At 46.9% G+C, this 21,331-nt stretch overlaps 1 long non-coding RNA gene across 4 annotated transcripts; it reads right to left on the bottom strand.

Annotated features, from left to right (window-relative positions):
* Nucleotides 1–6,433: 6,433 nt before the first annotated feature.
* Nucleotides 6,434–14,533, bottom strand: LOC119003629 (uncharacterized). Of its 4 annotated transcripts, XR_005069998.1 has the most exons (5): nt 14,088–14,533; nt 13,640–13,928; nt 11,976–13,358; nt 10,338–10,469; nt 9,214–10,043 (listed from the first exon to the last, which is right to left on the bottom strand). It is a non-coding gene; the product is annotated as an uncharacterized LOC119003629 (long non-coding RNA). The 4 variants fall into 4 exon arrangements; XR_005069999.1 differs by lacking the exon at nt 11,976–13,358; XR_005070000.1 differs by lacking the exons at nt 9,214–10,043; nt 10,338–10,469; nt 11,976–13,358 and adding an exon at nt 6,434–6,726.
* Nucleotides 14,534–21,331: the final 6,798 nt, after the last annotated feature.

The raw sequence follows: 21,331 nt of genomic DNA on the forward strand, positions 1-21,331 counted from the left end.
TCTCTCTACCTGTATCTGCTATTCTTTTGTCAAGAATGTTCTTATTTTTCATTATAGAAAATTTTGAATAGTGCCATTTTTTAAAATGACATTAGGCTCTTCTACAACTTGAATATGGTTTGGTATTTATTGTTTTATTTAAAACTTTATTTTTTTAAAGATTTTATTTAATTATTCTTAGAGAGAGGGGAAGGGAGAAAGAGAGGGAGAGAAACATCAATGTGTGGTTGCCTCTCATGTGTCCCCCACTGGGGACCTGGACTGCAACCCAGGCATGTGCCCTGACTGGGAATTGAACCAGCAACCCTTTGCTTCGCAGACCGACACTCTATGCACAAAGTCACACCAACCAGGACAGACTTTATTTATTTTTTTAGAGAAAGAAGGAGGGAGGGAGAAAGAGAGGAAGAGAAACGTCGATGTGCAGATTGGCTGCCTCTCGAACGCCCCTAACCTTGGACCTGGCTGGCAACCCAGGCGTGTGACCTGACCAAGAATTGAAAAGGTGACCTGCTCTGCACAGGCCTGCTCTCAACCCCTTGAGCCAAACCGGCCAGGACAACTTCAAATCGGCTTTGGTTTTAAGACAGTGTAGGGGTTAAGGGGAAGTGCAAAAGCCTCAAGGCACAAGATGTGTGTTCCAGTCCCTGCCCTGTCTCTGACTGGATGTGTGGCTTTTTAAAACAGCTTTACTGTGGTGTACTTGACATATACTCAGCCACATGTATTTCATGTGTGCAATCTGGTAAATTCTGATATACATATGCACTTGCGAAACTATACCCATGACCAAGCCAGGGAGCTCGTCCACTTCCTCCCAAAGCTTCCTTTGCCCTTTGTGGTCCTTCCCCGTGCTGTCCCCAGGCAACCACCAATCTGCTGGTTCTGCCCCTTCCTTTGTCTCTTTACCTTTGGGAGCATCCCTTCTGGGTTCAAAGTTCAAGCCACTCTACAGATACCAAATGTAGTGTTGTGTAAAAAGTACATGCCTTTAGGGAAGGAGGAATGTGGAGTGACTGCTAAAGAGTATGGAATTTCTTCTTGAGGTGATGAAAATGTTCTGAAATTAGATCATGGTGGTGGTGGCTGCGCAACCTTGTGGTATATTAAAAGCATCGAATTATACGTTATAAAAGGGTGCGTTTTATGACATGCAAATTATATCTGAAGTTTTCTGAGTGCAAATTCAGAGAATTAATTTTTCCAAGGTATTGCTGTTACAACCCCCCCCTCCCTTTCTCAAATGTGTTCAGTGGCCCCGAGTCACTCTGAAGGCAATGGTTATTTCTCCTGCCGATCCCTAAGGGAAGAGATGAGTTCCAAGGAAGAAAAAGGGAGCAGTCATTCAGAAAGCCGCCTTAGGGACTAGTCTATTGCTGGAACTCAACTACCCAGAGCATGAGAGCAAGTCCAGGGCTGGGAAGAAATGGAGTCTGTAATCCCAAAGAATCATGCGGTGATTTGGTAAGAAAATTGTTCTCGCTTCTATTTCGTTTTTGTTTAGCCTCTAGGGTCTATGACATTTTCATTCGCTCTTCCAGCGTTCCCTGCTGTGTGTTAGAAAGTATTGAGTTTTGTTCAACAAGCCTTTATCAAGCACCGTTTCTGGGGCGGGAACCCTATGAAGTGCCCATGAAACAAAGGTGCCTTTAGGCATATGTTGAACTGGTCTCAGCCTATTAAGAGCCAGTGCTGTGGCTGGACCAACCCTTGTGGCCCTTATTGCAAGATGCCCGTCAGCAATAACAATCAGGAAACTGAAATGGTGCAGGCTTATTACTTACAGGACCTGGAAATTACACAGTACACCTAGGGCTACACAGCAAGGTTTGCGGGGTGAGCAGGTAGAGGGAGAGAGGGGTCTGGGATTCTGTTTTCTCTGGTGTCAGGGTTGTGGGGTCTAGGGTTTCCCAGGAATCACTCTTTATTGGTGAATTTAAAACAGAAGAGCCAGAACTGAAAGCACAGGAAGAGAAAACAAACAAGTAGCACAATTGGTAAGTGACTGAAATTAACCAAGATCTGTCTACGGCCATACCACCCTGAACGCGCCCGATCTCGTCTGAAATTAACCAAGATCTCTCAAACAAAGGAGCTCGGCACTGGAGGTTTCCTGACTCTGCACTGGCCGATGAAGTGTTGATTGGGATAGCTGTCTTTGAAGTGAATGCTTTGGCAATCAAAGCTTAGGTTGGACAGTTGCATTACTAAAAGAAGAAAAAAGTCAGGATTTAAGCTGGGAGGGGAAAAAGATATAAAATATAATTCTGGGATTAATGTAGGTGATGATACTGGAGTGCGTGGAAGGCAACAGGGAAAGTGAGGAAGGGAAAGGTGTGAAGATCCCGCTCAGAGGCATGGCAGTAGGAAATGGTAATACATACATAGCAGGCATTATATTCCTTCACCATTCATTTACGGTAGATCTCACTACAACCCTATGAGGTAAATGTCTATTATTAATAGGCCCATTCGACAAATGAGTAAATTGAGACTCAGAAAGGATAAATAGCAAGCTAAAGTTCACGCATTTCGGAAGCAGCAGAGCCAGGACTGGGACCAGGGGGCATGGCCTCCGGCTTCATACCTCACCTCCCGGCTGTGCTGGGATATTCTGATGGGCCGGCCAGGCCATGTCATGTGAGAGCTAGTTGGCTTCCTACAGAAAAACCTTAGTGTTACCAATCAGAAGGAAAAGAAAAGAAAACTGAATGTTGGATAAACAGATTTAACAGTTGTCCATTGTACCATCATTTCAGAAATGCAGCTTGTCCTTTCTCTTGGATTTATTCGCTTGGGATAAATCTTCTCATGGGTCAGAGCCTATACACAGTCAGTGGTTTTTGATATACAATGGCAAGTAGTTTTTCAACAGCACTGAATATTTACATTCATCTGCCCAGAATGAACTAACTTTACCACACCCTTATTGGTGTTGGATGCTGTTATGTTTTTTAAACCTAAGCAATTCTAATTTTACTAGATTCTGTATTTATATTTGCATAATTTTCTTTTTCTTTTTAGAGTGGAAGATCACAATCAAAGTTGGTGAACCTGAACCTCTGAATTAACAGATGAGCCCCTTAGGGCCTTGTAGGTGAGGGGGAGGACAGGTGTGCCCACTCATCATTGCAGAACTGGGTGTGAAGACACAAGAGCAGCAGGGCCAACCCCAACCTGGGGTTCAAGTTCAAAAGATACTTAAAATGTAAAACCTGTTTTTAAACTGAGAGCCACTTGAGCAGTGTTGTTGCACCCAACTTAGACCTCATGCCAATTTAAAAAATGCATGTGCACATCACAAATAATAAACTGCTAGAAAACCGCTGAGCAGTTTTGGGGTGCCCTATCGCATTCCTGTATCTTCCCTTTTTTAAAATTTTGATAAGGTCAATTTCTGACTCTCTGTTAGTAATGCTGCTACGTGCACGAGGGTATGAAAGGGTAAGAAAGTGTCCCAAAGACATTTTATCCGCGCCCTACCCCGCAGGCCCAACAGCTGCCTTTTCCTCCCGCCACGGGGTCAGGAGAGGTCTAGAACATAGAGGTGCGGATCCCTCCAAACTCCTAGAGAGGAAACGCAGGCTCCCTGGGGGCCAACTTCCGCCGGTGGCCCACTTCCGGCCCCGCCCCACCCGCCCCCTTTCGTTAGTTTCACAGGTAAGTGCTGGCGGCTTGGTCGGTTTTTTTCTACACGCATGCTCGGGGCTCGTGGGGGTCGTGCGGCGGGCGTGGACCCCGGAAGTTGGACCCAGAGTCCTGGGCGGTGCCTGCTCCGCGGACCCACGTGCCGCGGATTTAGGGGGCGGGGAGGAAGGATTTACGGAGAGGCCACCTTGAAACCATGGGGCAGGGGCTCCCTCCTCTCAAAGTGGCGCCGTGGAATCGGCCCCTCGGATACCCAGAGCCGTGGACGTGTTTCTTTTTTATAACTACTCGAAGCCGGCTGGGCTGGTAGAAAGTAATGGTGATTCTCCAATTTAAAAATAGATGATTTTAGGATCTGTTTTGGTGTACCTGAGAGAACGACCCACTTGCCCTTTTTAAAACGGTGACTAAAAAGATGTACCTTAGTATTGAATTGTGGCCAGATATGGGAGAGAGGGGTTAGGTTAAAAAATGGGGAACTGTGGCCCGGGAAGGAGAAGCGCGTGCGAGGGGACGCGCAGAGTGCTGTTTAGAAGGAGGGGCGGGGCAGAGGCTCGGCATGCCTCCCTGCGGGAGAGGAGGGTGGAGGCTCAGAACCCTGGAGAACGGGGACTCGCGCGATTTTCGGATACTTGCAGAGTACCGGCCTGGGTTATTGCTCTTCCAGGGCAGCCACTTGCCACAGGCGCCAACTGCCTAGACTTTCTGAACTGCAGTTTTCTCAGTAATGGAATGAGGGTATCTGCCGTCCCGTCCTAGTGTGTGTGATTGTGCAGTGGTGTATGTTCGTTTGTGAAACGGATTTACTTTTTCTGACGCTGTTTTAAAGATTGTGTTGGGGGCCCAAGCTGGTGTGGCTCAGTGGATTGAGCGCCGGCCTACAAACAGAAAGGTCGCTGGTTCAATTCCCAGTCCGGGCACAGGCCCAGGTTGCGGGCCAGGTCCCCAGTTGGGGGCATGCAACTCAGATGTTTGTCTTTCTGTCTCTCTCTCTCTCTCTCCCCCTTCCGGCCTTCCTTTCTCTAAAAATAAATAAATAAAAACTTTAAAAAAGATTGTGTTGGGGAATATTTAATTTAAGGAACCTTTTACCATAATGCATTCCTGAAGGAAAAAGAAAAGATGGACAAATAAGTTTGGCATTTGCATGATGGGGCCTGAGCACAGTTAATAGAATATTTGTTCTGAGAAGTCCTGCAATAACAAAACTCTTCTTTGATCAGCCTGGTGTTTTCTTAGGTATTTGGTCTAAAAATTTGTGTCACACCCTATTAATATATCTCCAAGTGACTTTTCCCCAGAACTTACTTTGGCAAATGCTGACACAAAGAAATCATTTACCTGGGGGTGGCTCGGATCTGCTCAAAAGACACTCTCACTTCTCAAAAGACATTTCGAAACTACTTTTTGGAAGTCATCTGACTGGATTTCAGCAAGGGTAGTTTCCAATGGACAAACGTGGCAGAAAATGGCCCCTAATGAAGTACAACACGCTCCATAACATTTTGAAAAGGAAGCGAACCCTTCCTGCCCTCTGTCCCACATACATCGTGCCCAGTAGACAGTGTCTCAGTATCACTGGATGGATGTTAGCAACATAATCACTAACAAAACAGTGGGAGTAATTATTTGGAAAAATATATAAATTGTTCCAATGGAAATTCTACAATTGAGGGTTTCATAAATATCTTAGGAAATGAATTTCCTCCTATAAATAGAATGTGATTTAAAGCCATTGATAAATGTTGCATGTGTGCATTACCTCACCTTCGCTGTAAATTTGCCCTAATATAGAATAAAATTTAGTATGAAAATGACCTCGAACTTCATTTAAAATCGCTTAGTTACTGAAGTAACAATAGAAGTTCTTAATGAGGTGGTGTGACATGTTTGACACAAATGTTGGTCAGGGAGAACTTTGAAGTGACTTACAAGTATGTTACTAGACTTGCAATTTCAAGTGAGACCTGCCTAAGGATGAGTGCCCTTATTCCATGGTCTGGTCCTCCATCCATAGGGCCAGAGAAACCCGGCTTCAGCAGTTCACAGAGGTAAGCAGGCTTCAGCAGACACACGCAAACCAAATTCAAAGGGGGCTGGTATATAAAGGGAGGGTGTGAGTTGACTCCTTCCTAGTGAAAAACAGTTACCAGTCAGCTGGATAACTTATCTGCCAACAGTGTGTTCCTTCTTGAAGGAGGACCTGCTTGGGAGCCCAGATTCTTTGTACTACAGCCTATTATAATGGAGACACAGCGTAGAATCAGAGCAGTGAGGCTGACATCCAAGTTGAATGGCATCAGGTGTCCGCTGAACAGACAGACCTGTCAGGTTGGCTAGGTATTCATTTCGCGGGCAAAAAGCCTCTGTCCGTCCCTTTCAGAGATGCCCTGCCCATGTTCTGTGTCGAGCTGGAGTACACGTAACTGACTTGGTTTAAGCTTTTCTGTTTACAGCCCCTACCCAGCTGTGCTTCCCTGAAGTCGCGCCCAAGTTGCCAAGTTTGGATTTGGGGTCTTCATAAACAGTCTCTTGGGGCCTGCCTCTTGATGACTGATGGCATTCTGTACATTTGTTCTCTTTCTAAAATTTAAGTGTCTGTGGCCCCATTGTTGGTTCAAAACCTTGGGAGCATCCTGGGTGAAATCTGAAAATGGCCCCCATACATGGTAGGCAAGGAGAGACCGAAGGGAAAAGCAGTCCACTCCAGACTGTAGGCAGTGTTACTAAAGAAAAGGGATTTGTTTGCCCGCATGCACCAAAGCCCAATCAAATGCAGGCAGGGTTTGTAGCCAAGAAAGTAAAGGTTTAGTTTTAAGGAAATGGCACCATGCCCAGAGTCAGGTGAGCCCATGCCCAAAGACCTGGCTCTGTGATGGCTTCCAGAATGGGTAATACAGAGGGAAAATCCTTGGTCATGGTGACTGAGGCATGGGGGATCGTGGTCCACTGATTGACTGGTACCAGGGGAGGGGGAGTTGGTCAGTACATCTGGGCCTAACGTCAGCGATGGAGTCACTTCATCTGGTTTCGCAAGGATGTGGTCCGTGGAATTGGTTCACTTTTCTGGGTCTGAAACTGAAACACAACTGAAGCCTAGATGTTATCTTTAGTTTGACTGAAACTCTCTCTGTGGTCAACGGGCCTGAGGCTTTGTTCCCAAGATTGTTTAATGCTGACTAGGGCCTCATTGTCCTGAGGGCTTAATGATTAAGGGATTGGATTTACAAGGGAGAATGAGGCAGGTGAATCAGGGTGCTGGATGAGGCTAATTTGTTTACCTCATTTTTAACTTATTTTTTTTAATGTTACTGAATTTATTGGGGTGGTGTTGGTTAATGAAATTATGCAGGTTTCAGGTGTACAGTTCTATAATATATCACTTGTATATTGTGTTCACCACCCCAACGCAAGTCTCCTTCCATCCCCATTTATCCCCCTTTACCCTCTTCTGCATCCCCCTGCCTGCATTCTGTCTGGTAATCACTATACTGTTGTCTGTGTCTATGAGTTTTTTTCTCAATCCCTTCACCTTTTTTACCCAGCCCCCCAACTCTCCTCTGACAGCTGTCAGTCTGGTCTCTGTATCTATGAGTTTCTGTTTTGTTTTGTTTTTTTCATTAGACTCCACATATAAGTGAGATCATATGGTATCTGTCTTCCTCTGACTGGCTCATTTCATTTAGCATAATACTGTCCAGGTCCATCCATGCAAAAGGTAAGATTTCCTTCTTTTTTATGGCCAAGTAGTATCCCATTGTGTACATGTACCACAGCTGTCTTAAAATTGTTCACCCAAGCATATGTTTAGAGGGAAAGTGGGTGCGGGGGGAGAGAGAAACATCAACTGGTTGCCTCCCATATGCACCCTGACAAGGGATTGAACCTGCAGCCTACGTATGTGCTCTGATCAGGAATTGAACCCACAACATTTTGGTGTACAGGATGACACTCCAACCAACTGAGCCATCTAGCCAGGGTTAGGGTTAGGGGTAGGGTTAGGGTTTATCCCAGAAATGAAACAGTGACTCAGTACTTAAAAATCAATCAAGGTCAGTCATTACCAGAAAAAAAGTAGAATCATGAACCATCCTGATAGGGACATAAAAATAATGACCTCGGGGAAAGAGGCTTTGAGAAATAACATCAAATTCATCTTTCCTTCCTCCCACTAAATTCTGTCTTCCCAATTTGAACTAATATGTAGGAAAAAAACTAGAGTGTGTTTCAGACCTGGCCTGAGCCATAGGGCCCTGATGACAGGACCCCCTGGCTTTGCATATTGATCCCCGTCTCTGGTTCTATGTGTCTTTTCCTGATGCTTCCATCTATGAGGCAAACAAAGAGGCTGGCAAGCAGGTACAATTAAGCAATTAATTATTGTACCAAATGCTCTGGCGTGTACTAGAGAAACAGAGGAACCAAGGTCCTGGCAGATTAAGCAGCTCATCAAAGGTCCCACCGTTGATAAATGGCAGGCCTGAGATTTGAACCCAGTCGGTCTGGTTCCAGGATTTATACTCGTACTCGTTCTGCATCACTAACTTTACGTGTACTTAACTAACCATAATACTAAGCATTTAGCACCCAATAGACATAAGGTACATGTGCTATGAAAGCACAAGGGAAAGATTAATTCTGACGGGAGTGGAGGTGGGGGTAAGTTGATTCTGGAAGGCCCTTAAAGAGAGGTAGCATTTAAACTGGTATTTAATTTAAAAGATGAAGATTTGAACTGACAGAAAATGAGAGCGTGTGAGTCAGGACAGGCTGGGTTATACTGCAGTACCCAAGGTTTAATACAACAAAGACTTCTTTCTCACCCAAATGCTAATTTAAGTTGGCAATGTCCAGGGCAGTCCCTCAATGTCATGACTCAGCAAACCAGGCCGCTGCCATCTGTGGCCCCTCATTCCATCGCATGCTTTCACTATCACTAAGCTGGGGAAGGGACAAAAACGCAGAGAATTCGCAGCTGCCCTTCAGTGCTTTCAGCCTGGAAGCCACACACATCACTCGTGTTCATGGCCCAGTGGTTCTCGCTAAGACAGCACATGGGCTTTTTGGTGATGTGCAGTTACTGCCTCAGGCACTGAGAAAAGGGGGATTCCAGGGTGAGGAGCTAGCATAGCAGGTGCAAAGACACAAAAGGATGCAAATGCAGGGCAGGCACTGGGCAGAACAAATAGCTGTCGGACCCAGCAAGCCTCACTTCATAGGCATATTAGTTTGCTCAAGCTGTCATAACAAAATTCCAGACTTGGAAACTTGAACATCAGAAATTTCTTTCCATACAGTTCTAGGGGCCAGAAAGTCTGAGATCTCGGTGCCAGCAGGCCGGTTTCATCCCAGGCCTCTCTGCTTGCCTTGCAGGTGGCTGTCCCTCTGAGCACATGTCCCTTGTGTCTTTCTGTGTGTCTTAATCACCTTTACTTACAAGGACACCAGTCAAATTGGATTAGGATCCACCCTAATAGCCTAATTTTAGCTTCATCACCTTAAAGGTTTTTTGTGTGTGTGTTATAGACTGAATGTTTGTGTCACCCTGCCCCCAAGTCCACACGCTGAAGCCCTGACCCCTATGTGACTATATTTGGAGGTGGGGCCACTAGGAAGTTCTTAAGGTTACATGAGGTCATGAGGATGGAGACGATCTGAGAGGATCCGTGCTTATGAGAAGAGACTAGAAAATGTGCTGACTCCCTCTCTTTCTGGGAACACAGATTTAACCTCATTGAATGCTTCTTATGGATCCAGTTTTAGATTGTTACAAAAACATAATCTCTGTCCTTCAGAAGTTGGGGTCACAAGGTATATAGACAGATAAAGATGAATACCCAGCACAGGATAAATTGTGCTCCAAGTGCAGGATCATCGATATGGTCAAGGAATGCTTCCTGGAGGAAGTGGACTTTGAAGAGAATCCTTGATGTGACCAGGTTGAGAGACCTGGCTGCACTGGAGGGGAAGAACCAGGCAGGGGAGCCCTAACTTGTTAAAATTCTTCCTGCCACCTCCCCCTCAGCCAGCCAGCTCCTGAAGCTGGAAGGCTCCCACCGCCCCAAGGAGGAAAGGAGTGTGGGACAATGTCCTGAGTCAACCTGAGAGCAGGGATTTCTTTCAGTCTGTTGCTGAACAGGGTTTGCAGCTGAATCACCATCTCAAGGAACAGCTACCATCAGGAGCATGGTCAAGGCCCCTCAGGGCACAGTGCTAGCACTCAGCCAGCAAGCAAGACTGACAGCGGGCTGGCCTCATCTGCACAGGCACTTTCTTGGCTTGCAGACTTGTTCTGGACTGGAAATTTCATTACAGTTCCATGCAAAGCTGCAGACTTTGGTCTTTGCAATGTCGACTGTCCCACTGGCAGTGTCCCACTGGGTCAGCAGAGCGGCCTGCAGCAGCGAGAGGAGCAAAGAGGTGCCCCCAACATGGTATGGGGGTTGCTGGGAGGTAACCCCACTCCTCCTGGGCATGGCCAGGGGACCAAGGAGCCACGGGCTGCAGGAGTCACTCTTTTTGGTAGCAGCCAGCTGTCCCTTCTTCCCCAATGTGCATGCGCACACGTGCACACACACACACACACACACACTCTTATTTTAGAGTCAAACAACAGGGCTTAAAACTTTCTCTTCCTTTCACTCGTAACTTTCCAGGTTATAATAACTTTGTACTGAAAATACTGTTACCTCTCTGGGTGAAATGACCATCTTCTCAGGGAGTCAGGGAGCTGAGCAGTGGATGGAGGAGTTTTACCTGCTCTGCTAGTTTGAAATGGAAACTTCTCTGGTAAAAATATCAGCAGCTTCATTCCTTTCCCTCTGTGTTAAAAAGAAAGTATGAATCTATAAGGAATCTTAAACTAATCTTCAAAGAGACCAATAAGAACTATTTTTATTTTTATTAAGTTTATTGGGGTGACATTGGTTAATAGGATTGTATAGGCTTCAAGTGTACATTTTTAGATGCAAGATCTATACATTGCACCGTGTACCCACCACCCAAAGTCAAACCATCCTCTATCACCATGTATTAGGCCGCTTCCATCCCAAGAAGTAGTTTAAAATCACAATAAAAAGAAGCAGGTTTCTTTACAGCAGGGAAGTCCCACTCTGTACGAAGTAAGGTTTTGCTGGGAAAAGTGGAACATGTATGTTCCATGTGTGTTTTTAGGGAGTTGCTACGGTCTGAAATGTTTGTGTCTCCCCCAAATTCAAATGCCGAGACCTAACTCCCACAGTTATGGTATTAGGAGGTGGGGCCTTTGGGAGGTCATGAGAGTGGAACCCTCATGAATGGGATTAGTGTCCTGATAAAAGAGACCCCAAGAGATCCCTTGTCCCTTCTACCACTTAAGAACACAACCAGAAGTCTGTGACCGGGAAGACAGTTTGCATCAGAACCCAACCATGTGGGTGCTCTGATCTCAGCCTCCAGAACTGTGAGAAATAAATTTCTGTTTATAAGCTACCCAGTCTCTAGTATTTTGTTTATAACCACTCAAACTGAGTAAGACAGAAGTCTTCCCATTAGGGTACAGGATAGTTTTCCTCTGACCTTTTCCCATGTAAACCACCTAAGTGGTTCCTGAAAAGAGAATTATAGCCCTGGCTGGTGTGGCTCAGTGGACTGAGCGCCGGACTGTGAACCAAGGGTTGCCAGTTCAATTCCTGGTCAGGGCACATACCTGGCTTGCAGGCCAAGGTCCCTGGTGGGGGCGGGGTATGCAAGAGGTGACCACACATTGATGTTTCTCTCCTCTTTTTTCCTCCCTTCCCCTCTCCCTAAAAATAAGTAAAATCTTTTTAAAAAATTATAATAAATTTAAAGTGCAAAAAATATGACTGAGTCCTAGGGTCTTAGAGATGTGATCTCGGCCAACAAAAACCCTGCTCACCAACAACAGAAAATCTGCCTTGATTTTAAAGCTTGCCAGGAAAGGCACTGCTGTGGCCTTGCTCCAGGTTGCCCTCATCTTTGCATTCTGGGTGCATCTCTCCTGAGCTACCTCCTCTCCTCAGACACAGTGAAGACCCCCAGCCCTTCCCCAGCCTGTCACTGCCCCTCCCCCAACACACACACCGTAGAGGAGACCCCAGCTTCTGGGTTCTACAATCCAGACACCTCTACAACTATTCCCTAAAGTCACAGACAAATCCTGTAAGAAAAAGGCCATTGTTGGCCTATCTGACCCCACCACAGGCCTCACTTTTACCCTCTCAGATCGCATGTGACTGAGATACAACATCAGACATATCAAAGAATCCAGACAATCACTAAAAGTATCAGAAATTCACAGCTTTGATATGCTGTCCACCCACACTCACAGTTACTTTTCCCATAAAGTGGCTGTCACTTTCCATAAGAGATCTCAGGGAGTGACGTGTTCCTAGTTCCCTAGGGACAATGGGAATCATGTCCTTGCTGTGCAAAGATATACTGGTGATCAAAAATAAAATACGCTGCACCCTCTTTCCTAGTAGGGGCTCATGGCCCACCTGTAGCGCTGCCATTCAAAGTCCAAATGCCCAAGTGCCGTATGCTGTTAATCCTCATTTTTGTTACATTCTTAGTAACCACTGAGAATCATTCTCAAGTCTTCCAGAACCTCCTTCTAGAAACAGAATTGGCTATTGGCCGTCATTCTCCGGCTCTGATCAACAGCTGACGCACGACAGCTCCATAGCCGAACACATGTCTCCTGTGTCTCGGCCCTCTTCCAGCACCCCAGGGCCGTAAGAACCTTCTCCCATCTTTCGAGATGCAACTAAAGCACCACCGAATCTTCCAGAATTCTTTTGTGGTATTCCACCAGGAGACAGTGAATGCCCTCACTTGGATACTTCCTCTACCCTCCAGGTTTCTACTGTGGCACCTGTGATGTGCCATTGGGTTGGTGTATGTGGCTGTCCCACAACTGGACTAGAAGCCACTTGAAGACAGGGACCATGTCTTGAATGCCTTTGTTATCCCAGTGTCTATCAATGTCTGACACATAGTAGATGCTCAGTCAATGTTTGTTCAATGGAGGAACATACACATGATACAAGAATTCTAAATCCACTCAAGCCTCATTAAGACCCCTACTCCCTGTAGTCCTTGCCCAAGTCCAGTTCTTTCCGTAGGAGAAGAGGAACGCGTTTTAGAGAGCTGCCCAGAGCTACCCATAGGTAAAAGGCAGCAGCCAGAACAGAGCCCTGTGGATGCCAGAGGCCACAGCAGGCTGCCTAGACATGCTCTTGGGTCCACTGCATTGACAGCTACCTCCCCCAGGCAAAGCTCCTGAACTGTGGATGCTCCACCTCCTTCTACCACATCTTACGCCCAGGAGCCCTCCCTGGTTGGGTGCTAGTCATTAAGCCTTGCGACTCAGAGAGAGTGGCACTGTGGCTGGTGGACCTGTCTACTCAGTGTTTCAGTGGGCATAGGGGCCACTGGAGAAAGAAGAGCTGTTTGGCCCAGCACCTCTTCCCCAACCTGTCATTTCTTAGGCAGCTGGAATATAGTGGACACAGGAGGACCCTAAGCAAACTCTTTTAGTTCAAGGAGAAGAAAACACCCCAACCATTCCTCTTGTTCACATCAGAGTGGTCTTTTGAACTTGAATCTGACTGCATCATTCACCTGCTCCAAAGTCTTGAATGGCTACCTCTGGGAAAAATTGGATGACCTTTGAAAGGCATAGGTCTAAGGAGATCTTCATGATCCACCTGTGTTAAGCAGCAGTGAACAACTTGCTCAAACAACACACTGGCCCACACCTCTACTCTGGCCCACACCTCTACCCCCAGCTTCCTGGGTCTTCCTTCTGCCCCTTTCTCTGCAGAAGCCTGGCATCCTTTGGTCTCAGCTTCAAGGTTCTCTCCCCCTACTCTTCATGGGGAACTGTAGAAGCTCCTTCCCACTGCCCGCTGTACTTTGTTTCTCCCATTGCAGTGAGACCCGTGTCACTGTCTCACAACCTTCCAGTGTTGCTTCTCAGTTTCCTTACCTGTAAAATGTGAATAATAATCTCCTGGTGTTGGTGGAAGGATTGATCCTGAGAAGTGGCAGCAGAGGTCTGGGGAAGTGAGCCAGGGAAAGAAAGGAGGGCAATTGGGTTCATTCAGTGGCCCACTGGAGTCCTGGGCGAGTGGAGCCTCTGGGAGAAACAGTGTGGAATACCTTCGGAACAGTCCCACCCGAGAGGGGAAGAAGTTCCTGGTAACAGGCTCTGCACCCTCCAGCTGTTCTGCACAAGCGGTGCTGATGCTTCAGAATCAACAGGCCAGCACAGAAACCTAAACAGTTACTGTTGTCATTCCACTGCATGCCAGTCATTTAAGACCACAAGAAGTGCTCTCCACTCCTGCCCACACTCTCCGAAATCCCCAGCATCTCCGCGGACACTTCCCAGAGTTGGGTTCCTGCCCACCGCCCAGAGCCCGGACCACGCTTACCTTCGGGAGAAATGCCATCCTCGGCCAGTAGTGCTGGCCTTGGTGTCGGATTGTCATCCTGGATCCTGGAGGAATTCAGAACCAGAACACAAAAGGAAGTAGAAAGGTCAATGCCGCAAGCGCAAGAGCCCGCGTGCTTGCCTCACGCCCTTAAATCTAAGGGGAGATGAGGGGACCGAAGGGCGCGGGGTGGGGGTGGCAGCGCTTGCGGCGCCCCTTTACTTTCACAGCGCTCACGCCCCTGGGAAAAGCAGCTGGAATTTGCGCCAGCCAATCAGCGAGCAACGTTGCGGACTTATTAGCATGCGCTGCGCTTGCGCCCACCTGCCGCCAGGGGCCGTGTGTGGCTCAGCCGGGACCCAGCAGAGCCTCAGGTGAGACCCGTGTGTCCCAGACCCAAGACCCACGACCCGCGAGTGGAAGGATCTGTCGCAGAGATCCAGCTTTGGCCCACACCACTAAAGCCTGGAGAAGTGAAAACAGTCTACCACGGGCTTGGGATGCCTGGCTGGCCTGCCACCAAGTCGCTGGATGGCGGTTAGCAAATTACTTAAACTTTCCAAGGAGGTCAGTTTCCACATCTAAGCAGAGAAAAGGAAATTAGTGGGTGGGAAATGGCATGTGCCTGTCAGGTGCTATGAGGACAAAGGGAATAACCAAGTCAGTTGGTAGCGGAGTATAGCTGGCAGTGAAAATGTTGCTCACCTGCCAGATGGGCTGGTTCTAAACGCCAGATTTGCCACTTCGCTGTAGGAACTCAGGGGAGTTATGGAAACTGTGGCCTTCATTTTCCCATTTGACAAATGAGGATACTGTACCCTCTTCGTGTGTGTTTTGTTTTGGGGTTTTGGGGGATGCTTGTTTTGGTTTTGGTTTTGGTTTTGAGATTACTGAGCTAACTAACGCTTGTAAAAGCACTCAGAACAGTAACTGGCGTGTGCTGAATGCTAGGTAAACCATAGTTTCTCTTGCCTTGAGACTCTTTCTTGAAGATCACTGTGCCCAGTGGCTCTGTTATATACATAATCCGAGGTCTGTCCTGTCAGAATAATAAGGGAACTGTTGGAGTAGTAAATGGAGGTGAGGTTTAGGCTCTGCGTGCAAGCGGACTACCGGGGGGTGGATCTCAACTCTGCTTCTTACTAACTAGCTGTGTGTTTTGGGGCAAGTTACTTAACCCCTCTGTGCTTCAGTTTCTGTAACATGGGGATGGTGCAACGACTGCCTTCCTCATAGGGTTGTGAAGGGGAGATGGAGTAAACCAGTCACAAGATATCAGTCATTAATACTATTAGCATTAGTATTATTAAAGATAGTGTAATAGAGCACATCACTTGGAATGAAAATAGTCTCAAGATGACAGTTCCTTCCTCCTCCTTATTCCCGATTTCTTCATCTTTAAAAGAGGGACTAGAACTAACCAATCTCTGGCAAAATGAGACCTCTCAGGTCTAACACTCAGCATTCTCAGGATCGGAGACATGCCTGTTGTCAGTTGTAGAGCAGGGCAGTGAAGGTGGCAGAGAACGTGGATATCAGAAGGAAGTGGGTGGCCATGTGCCAGAAGAGGTCCAATCAGCTAACAGCTCTTCACATACGCCGGTTCCTACCCCAGGAGAAGAACTGCGTTCCTGCCAGGCTACCAGACATTTTAGCTTTGAGTTAAAGCACTGGAATAACAGTTTCAGAAACCGAACTCTGAAGTCTGGTGGACTCATAGGGAAATGACTTGACAGAAAGCCTGCCTGACATGCAGTTTCCAGCCCCAGCTGGGCCACTGCAATGGTGTGTGCTGGGGGGGCGGCGGGGAGGGACTGCTGGTTTCATCCCGGTTTTCAACCTTATTGGAATGGGTTGGGCAAAGTCATCTCAGAATTATTTTAAATGTGTGACTATCTACAACCATTTCCTCATTCTCATATCTTCTTGCTTTGGGCTTCCTACCTTTTTTCTTGGTCAGGTTAGATAGTGATTTGTCTACTAAAATGAGATAGTGCGATTGTGTGTATGTGTGTGTGTTACTTGAGAACCAGATTTTATTGCATAGTTAACACTTTAAGATCATCCAGTCATTGGATATTTATGCTGTTTAAAGTAGTTAACAGGTGTGAGAGGGCTCTTTAAAACAGAAAAATACTTTAGGTATACAGAGTGGCCGCCCGTGGCACTTTGCATCTATTGCCCTAAGGTAATTCACGCTGTCCTCTTGCACTCTCAAAAGTGACTCTGGATGATAAATCATGATCCCCCTGATCATGTGGTCTAACAGTGGTCTAATCAACCTCTTCATTTCCTAGATGAGGGAGGCATCGTAGGGTGGTGGGAAGAAAATATGACTAGGACTCAGGATACTGGATTCTGATTCCAGATCTATTACTGACCCTTTGGGGGATTCAGGCAAGTCACGTCGCCTCTTGGAGACTCCGTCCCTGGCCAAGGTCATTCAGCACTTTCCAAAGTTTGCTATGCGAATCCTGTTTCTCAAACTTGAATGCACACATGGGAGAACTTGTTAAAACACAGGTTCTGATTCTGTAGGTCCAGGGGAGGCTGAGATTCTGTATTTCCAGCAGGCTCCCAGGCAGCCCCAGGCTGACCTCAATCTGAGAGCAAAGGTCTACAAAGACTTGTTCCACAGACTATAAATCAATATGACATTTAACAACAACAACAAAAGTGGGGAGAGGGTTACAGTGAAATACATTCAGAAATCCATATGCCTCATACATTGAAAAGGGAGTACTTACTTCAGGGCTTCCCATGCCCTCTAAACACACTTCCACCGAGAATGCCTTGAGCAACTCAGAAGAAAAGATTCCCAGAAGGACAAAGGTCTTTATTTTATCAACTGATGCAACAGAGGCAAAAAGGCAGCTGGTTTGCCCCGCCCATGCTCAATCCCTCACCCAGGTGAAGAAATGAAATCTTTGATTGCTTGCCACACTTAAACCTCCGTGCAAAGAAAACAGTTTCACACACAGTTCCTTCCTCATCCCCACCCCAACCCCTGGCTCATATTTTGGACCATGTGACTTGACACGTGAGTAACTGGACCAGGGACATTGGAGTATCTGACCCAAGCCACCACTTCATAGACTTGTCAACTGTGACATGGCCTGATAGAAAACGATGACCTGGACCAACCAGATTGTCACTCTTGCAAATCGTCATTGAGCTGCCTAGTAGAAGTGGCCAAATCTGAAAAAGCAGCCCCCAGGTGGAATCAGGCCCGCGATGAAGGAAAGCCATAGCTGAGCTAAAGTTGTGCGAGAGGCAAACTCTGAGAAGGCAATGGAAGCCTGGAAACAAGAATGGGAGAGCCGCAAAGAGCCAGGCAGGGAAAACCAGGAGTGCTTCCAAATGGAAGTGAAGGCCACCGGGGGCTCTTGTTAAGTAACAAGAGCAAATTGTATCATCTTCAGTTAGTCTTCCCAGGAAGTAATGGGCTACAGATTGGCGGATGACGGAACCGTGTTATTGCAGTGTTCCGGGAAGCCCAAAGCAAGCCAGCAATGGTAACAACAGTGGGACTTTATTGTCATCAGATCTTCATTCTGTCCAACCTCATCGTATGCCCACCCTGGTCTTGACAAAGACATATTTAATTTGTTTTCCTTGTCCTGATGTTTAATTTACACTTCACCATTTTATGCTATGCATCTCTTGTATGCCTCATTGACTCAACTGTAAAAAGAGGCGTGGTATAGGTAAATAAGTAGATCAGATGAGAACTAATTTAAGTGGAATTGTGTCTGAATGACCATATCCCCAAATCCTCCTGAACCATCAGTGTGGACATAGAGATAGGTCTCTAGCTGCACGTCACAGGATTCACCCCAAGTTGAGTCCTGTTTAAAATCATAATGATTTGGATGATGACACAGTGTTTACATTTTTCAAACAAAGACACAATAAAAGAAGAGCTCGTGGATCCAGAAGTTTTTGCCAGTGACAGCTTAGTCCAGTGCGCTTCAATGAAGCACTGATCAGATGCCCACCCTGAATCAGCATCTCTGGGCTACAATGCAGTGTTAGGATTTCTAACTGTTATCAAAAGTTATTACAGGAACGAGCCATGGGAATTTCTTTGTGAAAAAATTCTGGTTTGAGCCACAGCTGTTGTCAAGATATTGACCAGTCTACCTCTCTACTATCTACCACAGGAGAAATTTCTTTCAAAGTTTAGTTCTGAGGAAGACTTAGTTCTCCCTCTAACAGCCCACGCCGTGTCCATTTCCCCAATCAGGAGAAATGTGCATTTCTTGTTTCCTTTTTCATCTTGACCAGCAGAACTCTTCCCATTTACTGCAATAGGCTCCCTTGGAACAGCTGACATGAACATTTGATTTCTAATGTCCTTCTCCAATCTGTTTTCCTATTCAAGTTTGCATATCATTGGTTCTATTGTCTGAACTTCTTTCTTTTGGTAAGCCACAACAACTCATTTTTGGAATGAGTTGAGATATAGATACATTAAATAAATTATATTTGAATGATGAGTGGGAGATGGCTTGATGAATTGGATATGATGGGGAAGAAAGGAAAAAAATAAGCAATCTTAACAGCCTTCAAGATAAACAACTATATTTATCCAAATGATATGTTGAACCTATACTGTTTTATTTTAGTCCAAGATGCCTATTAGAGGAAGAACAGTCTGGTAAAAATATATCTGAGTTTGATAAACATTTTACTCTTCTTATAAGACAATGGATTAGAGCACATCTGACCTAATCATCTAAATTGATTAGGTCAGCTCATAAGCAAAAGGATGTCTCATTCCTGCAGGCCTGGATCGCCTTCCTCCCTCTTCCCTGTACCACCTTAATTTCCAGGGGAGGTGGGTAAGTGAGGTGCTGAGGAAGGGAGGAAGCAGGTAGGAACATGGATGGGTGCCGTGACTCAAAGGATTTCATGTAGCATGACCTGACCTCAGAAAGACCTCCCAGTCACCCCCAGTAGGTCAGCCTATAATAGGAAATGTTTTCCCTCCATCCTTCCCATCCTAGGGAGCGGAGCTCCGGTGAGGAGTCCAGAAATTTCCCAGAAACGCATGCTAGAAATGATCAAAGGCAAACGTGACAATGTGTCCCATCCTCTATACCTCACGAGACACCGCAATACATCTCCCTTAAATGAGAGTCAGGTGGTTTCTGTGTAATGGTATTGATGTCTTTCAATATCATTAAACAAATCTCTCTTCTCTGTTATAAATAGGCATGCTCACCACCACTAAAAATTCAGAAATAGAGAAAAGCACATTTTAAAAAATGTAATAATATCTAATCTGGGAAAAGAAGCTTGCATGCCCCGAAGTGGAATACGTGAGGCAAAGGGAAGTGCTGGGAGTCCAGGTGCTTGGATTCTGGCCCCAGCTGTGCTGGCGGCAACTAGCTGGCATGGCCTTGGGTGAGTGATTTATTCTTGATGTTTGTTTTTTTCACTTGTTCGAGGTTGGGCCAGGCACACCCACTCTTGTAGCGCTCTAGGATCACAGGATAGTTAAACAGACAGATGTTGTAGGCCCACTGCCTGGGTTTGCGTCCCTAGCACTGTCCTTCCTGGGTTATTTGAGCCTCAGTTTCCTAGCCTGTCCATGTTTCAGTATTCCCATCTATAAATGCAGACAGTGGTACTGTTTCTCACTTACTGAAGATGTGGCGAATGTTGGCCACTATTAGCATCTTTAACATGGTCCAGCCTGCTTTTCCAACCATGTCTCATGTCACACAGACCTCTTTTCTGGGAGCCATGTGTCCAACGCTGTCTCTGCAGCATCACCATGACCTCACGGAGCATTTGGAATCTCAGCTCTACGATGTCTGAGATGGAGGGAATACAGCCCATGCTTCTACAAGGCCTCCTTCACTGTCCCCAGTCTCAGCAAATACCAGCGCCTGCCCACTTGCTCAGCCCACAGACCTGGGCATCGACCAGACACCTGCCCCGTTCTGCCTTCCACAGGCCCATGTGACTCTCAGACTAAGCTCAGGTCTCCAACTTAGCCTCTATCAGAAAAAAAGGGGGGCTATTTCCATGCTCAATCTATCCAATTCAGGCAGAGAAGGGGGCTCTATCAGAAGTGCCCTCAGAGACCCCACACTCAGTAGGATCTTAAGGGCGTCCTGAGCAGCCTGGGCAGAGGAGTGCCTTTCAGTTCGAGGCCCCTCTGAGTTCAGGCACTACAACCTGAACTCCCAGCGGCAGGCATCTGAGACAGGGGCCTCCACCCCCACCGACACACTGCCCCTGCCTCACCTGCCTGTGAGTGGGGAGAGCGGAGGGCACTGCTCAGGGATGGGAGGTCAAAGGTACCCTCATTCCACCTGGTGGAACCCAGGCCTGCTGTAGATTCCTCCCCCTTGTTCTTGAAGTCTCTGCTTTGTCAGAGCTCACTGGGGTACCACAGGTGATGCTGAAGGAGATAAGCCACCTTTACTGGGGGGCTATAGGGTGCTGAGCCCTTATACCTTTCAACTCATTTAATCCTCACAATATCTCCAGGGGGACCTACATCTATAATCCCCACTTTACAGGTGGGGAAACTGAGTCAAGTAGGCTTTAAATGAGTACCCCAGATCATGTAGCCTTACCGTGTAGCATGCTAAGTGGCAGAGCTGGGATTTCACCCCAGGCAGGCTGTTCTATAGAGTCCACACTCTGCCCTGGGCTGCTTTCACCCAAATGGACACCAGCCGATGACCCTCAGGGTCACCAGCCTCCACGACCTCCCTCAGGGTTTTGGCATCCCTGGGGTTCTTGGGGGAGGCTCAGCCACCGTCCACGACCTGAGCCCCTCCTTCAGCGGGCAGCAGACGCCTGCTTTCCAAGCGAACAGATGGGGGAGCAGGAGCGTGGATGTCTGTCCAACTGAGACTCTCCAAAGCAGGGGACTTTCCACAGCTCCCGCTCTGCTGCTTTCTGCCTCTGATTTTCCTGGGAATACTGATGACGATGTCTTAAAGGACACAGGAAGATGACTGTTCCGGGATACGCAAGGGAAATGAAAACACGGGCACCTGCAAGGATTTAACATCCAAACGTTTCACTTTCTGTATTTAGACAGTTTGGGGTTTCATCTCTGTCACTAGTGTATCTCTGTGCTCCCACATGGGTCTAAATACTGCCTCCCTCCCCTCTCCCCCACTGCCCACCCCCTAACACCCACTTCTTTAGTCATTTCAGGAAACTTGCTTTTTCCTGGGCACCTGAACCGGCTTAGGGCTCTTGCACCTCCCTCTGTC

Source organism: Sturnira hondurensis, unplaced genomic scaffold (genome assembly GCF_014824575.4).
Source record: "Sturnira hondurensis isolate 20B ecotype Veracruz unplaced genomic scaffold, ASM1482457v3 Scaffold0018728, whole genome shotgun sequence".
Classification (NCBI taxonomy): Eukaryota; Metazoa; Chordata; class Mammalia; order Chiroptera; family Phyllostomidae; genus Sturnira; species Sturnira hondurensis.